This window comes from Oncorhynchus kisutch, linkage group LG11, assembly GCF_002021735.2.
Source record: "Oncorhynchus kisutch isolate 150728-3 linkage group LG11, Okis_V2, whole genome shotgun sequence".
In the NCBI taxonomy this organism is placed as follows: Eukaryota; Metazoa; Chordata; class Actinopteri; order Salmoniformes; family Salmonidae; genus Oncorhynchus; species Oncorhynchus kisutch.
In genome coordinates, this window is record NC_034184.2 from 17,271,755 (window position 1) to 17,279,942 (window position 8,188).

Consider the following 8,188-nt stretch of genomic DNA (forward strand, 5'->3'; position numbering starts at 1 on the left):
TTCTCCCATTCTTCTGTGCAGATCCTCTCAAGCTCTGTCAGGTTGGATGGGAAGCGTTGTAGCACAGCTATTTTCAGGTCTCTCCAGAGATGTTTGATTGGGTTCAAGTCCGGGCTCTAGCTGGGCCACTCAAGGATATTCAGAGAATTGCCCCGGAGCCACTTCTGCTTTGTCTTGGTTGTATGCTTAAGGTCATTGTACTGTTGGAAGGTGGACTGTCGCCTCAGTCTGATGTCCTGAGCACTCTGGAGCAGGTTATCTTCAAGGATCTCTCTGTACTTTGTTCCGTCCATCTTTCCCTCGATCCTGACTATTCTCCCAGTCCATGCCGCTGAAAAACATCCCCACAGGATGTTGCTGCCACCACCATGTTTCACTGTAGGAATGGTGCTAGTTTTTTTCCAGACATGACGCTTGGCATTCAGGTCAACAAGTTCAATCTTGGTTTCATCAGACCAGAGAATCTTGTTTCTCATGGTCTGATTCCTTTAGGTGCCTTTTAGCAAACTCCAAGTGGGCTATCATGTGCCTTTTACTGAGGAGTGGCTTCCATCTGGCCACTCTACCATAAAGGCCTGATTGGTGGAGTGCTGCAGAGATGGTTGTCCTTCTGGAAGGTCCTCACATTTCCAAAGAGGAACTCTGGAGCTCTTACAGAGTGACCATCAGGTTCTTGGTCTCCTCCCTGACCAAGACCCTTCTCCCCCAATTGCTTAGTTTGGCCGGGCAGCCAGCTCTGGGAAGAGTCTTGGTGGTTCTAATATTCTTTCATTTAAGAATGGTGGAAGCCACTGTGTTCTTGGGGACCTTCAATGATGCAGAAATGTTTTGGTACCCTTCCCCAGATATGTGCCTTGACACAATCCTGTCTCGAATCTCTACGGACAATTCCTTCGACCTCATTGCTTGGTTTTGCTCTGACATGCACTGTCAACTGTGGAATGAGTAGGTGTGTCCAAACGTTGGACTGGTGGTGTGGGGGTGCTTTGCTGGTGACACTGTCAGTGATTAATTTAGAATTCAAGGCACACTTAACCAGCAGGGCTACCACAGCATTCTGCAGCGATACGCCACGCCATCTCGTTTGCACTTAGTGGGACTATCATTTATTTTTCAACAGGACAATGATCCAACACACCTCCAGGCTGTGTAAGGGCTATTTGACCAAGTGGAGAGTGAAGGAGTGCTGCATCAGATGACCTGGCCCCCACAATCACCCAACCTCAACCCAACTGAGAGGGTTTGGGGTGAGTTGGACCGCAGAGTGAAGGAAAAGTAGTGAACGAGCGCTCAGCATATGCAGGAACTCCTTCAAGACAATGTAGAAAATAGTCAAATAAAGAAAGACACTTGAATGAGTAGGTGTGTCCAAACTTTTGACTGGTACTGTGTGTATATATATATATATATATATACACAGTGTGGTCTGAAATTATTGACACCCTTGATAAAGAAATAATTACTCTATAAAATAATTTATTCAAATACTGAGCTATATTGTACGCTACATTTTATGGGGAATTGTATAATGTTCTACTAATTCAATTGGTTAGAGAATTAGATTTTGTTTAACAAGTAATATATTCTCCTCTCAAAAAATTGACACCCTTAAAGATTCTCATAAATAAAGTTGTCAAAAGTTGAGTATTTCATGCCATATTCCTATTTATTTTATTTTTATTTTACCTTTATTTAACCAGGTAGGCAAGTTGAGAACAAGTTCTCATTTACAATTGCGACCTGGCCAAGATAAAGCAAAGCAGTTCGACAGATAAAACGACACAGAGTTACACATGGAGTAAAAACAAACATACAGTCAATAATGCAGTATAAACAAGTCTATATACAATGTGAGCAAATGAGGTGAGAAGGGAGGTAAAGGCAAAAAAGGCCAAGATGGCAAAGTAAATACAATATAGCAAGTAAAATACTGGAATGGTAGTTTTGCAATGGAAGAATGTGCAAAGTAGAAATAAAAAAATAATGGGGTGCAAAGGAGCAAAATAAATAAATAAATTAAAATTAAATACAGTTGGGAAAGAGGTAGTTGTTTGGGCTAAATTATAGGTGGGCTATGTACAGGTGCAGTAATCTGTGAGCTGCTCTGACAGTTGGTGCTTAAAGCTAGTGAGGGAGATAAGTGTTTCCAGTTTCAGAGATTTTTGTAGTTCGTTCCAGTCATTGGCAGCAGAGAACTGGAAGGAGAGGCGGCCAAAGAAAGAATTGGTTTTGGGGGTGACTAGAGAGATATACCTGCTGGAGCGTGTGCTACAGGTGGGAGATGCTATGGTGACCAGCGAGCTGAGATAAGGGGGGACTTTACCTAGCAGTGTCTTGTAGATGACATGGAGCCAGTGGGTTTGGCGACGAGTATGAAGCGAGGGCCAGCCAACGAGAGCGTACAGGTCGCAATGGTGGGTAGTATATGGGGCTTTGGTGATAAAACGGATTGCACTGTGATAGACTGCATCCAATTTGTTGAGTAGGGTATTGGAGGCTATTTTGTAAATGACATCGCCAAAGTCGAGGATTGGTAGGATGGTCAGTTTTACAAGGGTATGTTTGGCAGCATGAGTGAAGGATGCTTTGTTGCGAAATAGGAAGCCAATTCTAGATTTAACTTTGGATTGGAGATGTTTGATATGGGTCTGGAAGGAGAGTTTACAATCTAACCAGACACCTAAGTATTTGTAGTTGTCCACGTATTCTAAGTCAGAGCCGTCCAGAGTAGTGATGTTGGACAGGCGGGTAGGTGCAGGCAGCGATCGGTTGAAGAGCATGCATTTAGTTTTACTTGCATTCAAGAGCAATTGGAGGCCACGGAAGGAGAGTTGTATGGCATTGAAGCTTGCCTGGAGGGTTGTTAACACAGTGTCCAGAGAAGGGCCGGAAGTATACAGAATGGTGTCGTCTGCGTAGAGGTGGATCAGGGACTCACCAGCAGCAAGAGCGACCTCATTGATGTATACAGAGAAGAGAGTCGGTCCAAGAATTGAACCCTGTGGCACCCCCATAGAGACTGCCAGAGGTCCGGACAGCAGACCCTCCGATTTGACACACTGAACTCTATCAGAGAAGTAGTTGGTGAACCAGGCGAGGCAGTCATTTGAGAAACCAAGGCTGTCGAGTCTGCCGATGAGGATATGGTGATTGACAGAGTCGAAAGCCTTGGCCAGATCAATGAATACGGCTGCACAGTAATGTTTCTTATCGATGGCGGTTAAGATATCGTTTAGGACCTTGAGCGTGGCTGAGGTGCACCCATGACCAGCTCTGAAACCAGATTGCATAGCAGAGAAGGTATGGTGAGATTCGAAATGGTCGGTAATCTGTTTGTTGACTTGGCTTTCGAAGACCTTAGAAAGGCACGGTAGGATAGATATAGGTCTGTAGCAGTTTGGGTCAAGAGTGTCCCCCCCTTTGAAGAGGGGGATGACCGCAGCTGCTTTCCAATCTTTGGGAATCTCAGACAACACGAAAGAGAGGTTGAACAGGCTAGTAATAGGGGTGGCAACAATTTCGGCAGATAATTTTAGAAAGAAAGGGTCCAGATTGTCTAGCCCGGCTGATTTGTAGGGGTCCAGATTTTGCAGCTCTTTCAGAACATCAGCTGAATGGATTTGGGAGAAGGAGAAATGGGGAAGGCTTGGGCGAGTTGCTGTTGGGGGTGCAGTGCTGTTGTCCGGGGTAGGAGTAGCCAGGTGGAAAGCATGGCCAGCCGTAGAAAAATGCTTATTGAAATTCTCAATTATGGTGGATTTATCAGTGGTGACAGTGTTTCCTATCTTCAGTGCAGTGGGCAGCTGGGAGGAGGTGTTCTTATTCTCCATGGACTTTACAGTGTCCCAGAACTTTTTTGAGTTAGTGTTGCAGGAAGCAAATTTCTGCTTGAAAAAGCTAGCCTTGGCTTTTCTAACTGCCTGTGTATAATGATTTCTAGCTTCCCTGAACAGCTGCATATCACGGGGGCTGTTCGATGCTAATGCAGAACGCCATAGGATGTTTTTGTGTTGGTTAAGGGCAGTCAGGTCTGGGGAGAACCAAGGGCTATATCTGTTCCTGGTTCTAAATTTCTTGAATGGGGCATGTTTATTTAGGATGGTTAGGAAGGCATTTTTAAAAAATATCCAGGCATCCTCTACTGACGGGATGAGATCAATATCCTTCCAGGATACCCCGGCCAGGTCGATTAGAAAGGCCTGCTCGCAGAAGTGTTTCAGGGAGCGTTTTACAGTGATGAGTGGCGGTCGTTTGACCGCTGACCCATTACGGATGCAGGCAATGAGGCAGTGATCGCTGAGATCTTGGTTGAAGACAGCAGAGGTGTATTTAGAGGGGAAGTTGGTTAGGATGATATCTATGAGGGTGCCCGTGTTTAAGGTTTTGGGGAGGTACCTGGTAGGTTCATTGATAATTTGTGTGAGATTGAGGGCATCAAGTTTAGATTGTAGGATGGCTGGGGTGTTAAGCATGTTCCAGTTTAGGTCGCCTAGCAGCACGAACTCTGAAGATAGATGGGGGGCAATCAGTTCACATATGGTGTCCAGAGCACAGCTGGGGGCAGAGGGTGGTCTATAGCAGGCGGCAACAGTGAGAGACTTGTTTTTAGAGAGGTGGATTTTTAAAAGTAGAAGTTCAAATTGTTTGGGTACAGACCTGGATAGTAGGACAGAACTCTGCAGGCTATCTTTGCAGTAGATTGCAACACCGCCCCCTTTGGCAGTTCTATCTTGTCTGAAAATGTTGTAGTTTGGAATTAAAATGTCTGAGTTTTTGGTGGTCTTCCTAAGCCAGGATTCAGACACAGCTAGAACATCCGGGTTGGCAGAGTGTGCTAAAGCAGTGAATAGAACAAACTTAGGGAGGAGGCTTCTAATGTTAACATGCATGAAACCAAGGCTATTACGGTTACAGAAGTCGTCAAAAGAGAGCGCCTGGGGAATAGGAGTGGAGCTAGGCACTGCAGGGCCTGGATTCACCTCTACATCGCCAGAGGAACATAGGAGGAGTAGAATAAGGGTACGGCTAAAAGCTATGAGAATTGGTCGTCTAGAACGTCTGGAACATAGAGTAAAAGGAGGTTTCTGGGGGCGATAAAATAGCATCAAGGTATAATGTACAGACAAATGTATGGTAGGATGTGAATATAGTGGAGGTAAACCTAGGTATTGAGTGATGAAGAGAGAGATATTGTCTCTAGAAACATCGTTGAAACCAGGAGATGTCATTGCATGTGTGGGTGGTGGAACTAATAGGTTGGATAAGGTATAGTGAGCAGGACTAGAGGCTCTACAGTGAAATAAGCCAATAAACACTAACCAGAACAGAAATGGACAAGACATATTGACATTAAGGAGAGGCATGCTTAGTCGAGTGATCAAAGGGTCCGGTGAGTGGAGAGGTTGGTTGGTGATTTAGACAGCTAGCCAGGGCATCGGTAGCAAGCTAGCATAGGATGGAGGTCTGTTGTTAGCTACCTCTTGCGTTCCGTCAGTAGATTAGTGGGGTTCCGTGTGGTAGAGGGGATTAATCCAAATCACACAACAACAACAAAAATAAAAACAATAGATATAGTTATAGAGGCCCAAGAAGAAAACATAATAATAATAATAAAAAATTAAAAAATATATATATAAAAAAATTGTCCGATTGTCTATTCAGATAGCAGCCGGTAAGACAGCTAACGGTTAGCAGGCCGCAGATGGGCGTTCAGGAGCCAGCCGAATAACTCCTTCGGGTAGATAACGTCGGCAGTCCAGTTGTGAAGGCCCGGTGGGGCTCCGCGAAAGCAGTAAAACGGGTCCGGATAGGTGACTGCAGCCCAGGTGTGATTGATGGAACTCAGGAGTGATTGACGGAGCTTGCTAGCTCCGGAATAATTGATGTTTGCTCCGGAATCGACGAAGGCCGATAGTCACACGGATAGCAGCTAGCTAGCTGTGAGATCCGGGTATGAATGTCCAGAGAGCAGTCGAAATCCAGGGACATGGAGAGAAAAATTGGTCCGGTATGTTCCGTTCCGAGCCGCGCTGCGCCGTACAGAACTGGCGATAGATTTTCGAGCTAAAGGATAGCTGATGACCACAAACCGTGGTTAGCTGAATACTAACGATTTGCCAGTAAAGGAGCTAACTAGCTTCTGAACTAGCTTCTGGATTAGCTTCTGGCTAGTTTCAGGCTAGCTTCTTGGAGTTTCTGGCTAGCTTCTTGGAGGATTACAGATCTGAGGTAAATAATACTTTTTTATAAATATACATTGGTGAGGCGGGTTGCAGGAGAGTGTTTTGAAGATGAGTTGATGGAAAATAAAAATAAAATGTATGTGAAAAAGTTGTAAATATATATATATACAGGACACGACAAGACGAGGACAAAAGACGTCTGAACTGCTATGCCACCTTGGTTTTATCACGCAATGACTACATCAAGCTTATGACTCTACAAACTTGTTGGATGCATTTGCAGTTCATTTGGATTGTGTTTCAGATTATTTTGTGCCCAACAGAAATTAATGTTAAATAATATATTGTGACATTTTTTTTGTCACTTTTATTATAAATAAGAATTAAATATGTGGATGCTACCATGATTATGGATATTCCTGAATGAATCATGAATAATGATGAGTGAGAAAGTTACAGAGGTTCAAAGATCGTACCACCAAGACATGCTAACCTCTCACCACTAACAATAACAGAGGTTATGTCTTGAGGGTATGATTTTTGGGGGGAGCATACAGTATAGTTCAGTATTTGAATTATTTATTTTATTATCATTCTTGCTCATCTTTATCAAGGGTGTCAATTTTGGACCCCACTTTATATATATATTCTTGCTGTGTTATTATGCATGGGTAACCTTGGTATAATGGCAATGTTTAGGTTACTTCTAATGTGATGGGTGACTTTTTATTTCAGTTTTTTTGTTTAAATATAATGCTAAGGAGTTGTGATACCATGACTCTGTTTAAATGGTGGACTTTTTCGGTAAACTTTGGGACTGCTTTTGCTGTTCACTATGTACTGTGACTTTGCAATGTACTGTGTTTGACAGATACCACTGTATACAAATAAAAGGTGTCTTCAAATCAAATCAAATGTTGTTGGTCACATACACATGTTTACAGTGCCTTGCAAAATAATCTAATAATTCTAATAATTCATTCCCCTTGGTGTTTTTACAATTTTGTTGCATTACACCCTGTAATTTAAATTCATTTTATTTGGGTTTTATATAATGAACATACACAAAATAGTCAAAATTGGTGAAGTAAAATTAAAATAATTAAAAAATTAAAATGTATTGAAAAGAAAAAACGGAAAAGTGCTGCGTGCATATGTATTCACCCCTTTGCTATTCACCCTAAGATATGGTGCAACCGATTACCTTCAGAAGTCACACAATGTCAGTGGGTCAGACGTTTACATAAACTAAGTTGACTGTGGCTTTTAAACAGCTTGGGAAATTCCCAAAAATTATGTCTAGGCTTTAAAAGCTTTTGATAGGCTAATTTACATAATTTGAGTCATTTGGAGGTGTACCTGTGGATGTATTTCAAGGCCTACCTTCAAAATCAGTGCCTCTTTGCTTGACATCACGGGAAAATCAAAAGAAATCAGCCAAGACCTCAGAAAAAATATTGTAGGCCTCCACAAGTCTGGTTCATCCTTGGAGGTACCACGTTCATCTGTACAAACAATATTACACAAGTATACACACCATGGGACCACGCAGTCGTCATACCGCTCAGGAAGGAGACGCATTCTGTCTCCTGGAGATGACCTTACTTTGGTGCGAAAAGTGCAAATCAATCCCAGAACAACAGCAAAGGACCTTGTGAAGATGCCGGAGGAAACATGTACAAAATATCTATATCCACAGTTAAACGAGTCCTATATCGACATAACCTGCCACTGCTCCAAAACCGCCATAAAAAAGTCAGACTACATTTTACAACTGCACATGGGGACAAAGATCGTACTTTTTGGAGAAATGTCCTCTGGTCTGATGAAACAAAAATAGAACTGTTTGGCCATAATGCACAAATAGGGATGCTTGCAAGTCGAAGAACACCATCCCAACGTTGAAGCAAGGGGGTGGCAGCCTCATGGTGTGTGGATGCTTTGCTGCAGGAGGAATTGGTCCACTTCACAAAATCAATGGCATCATGAGGGAGGGAAATTATGTG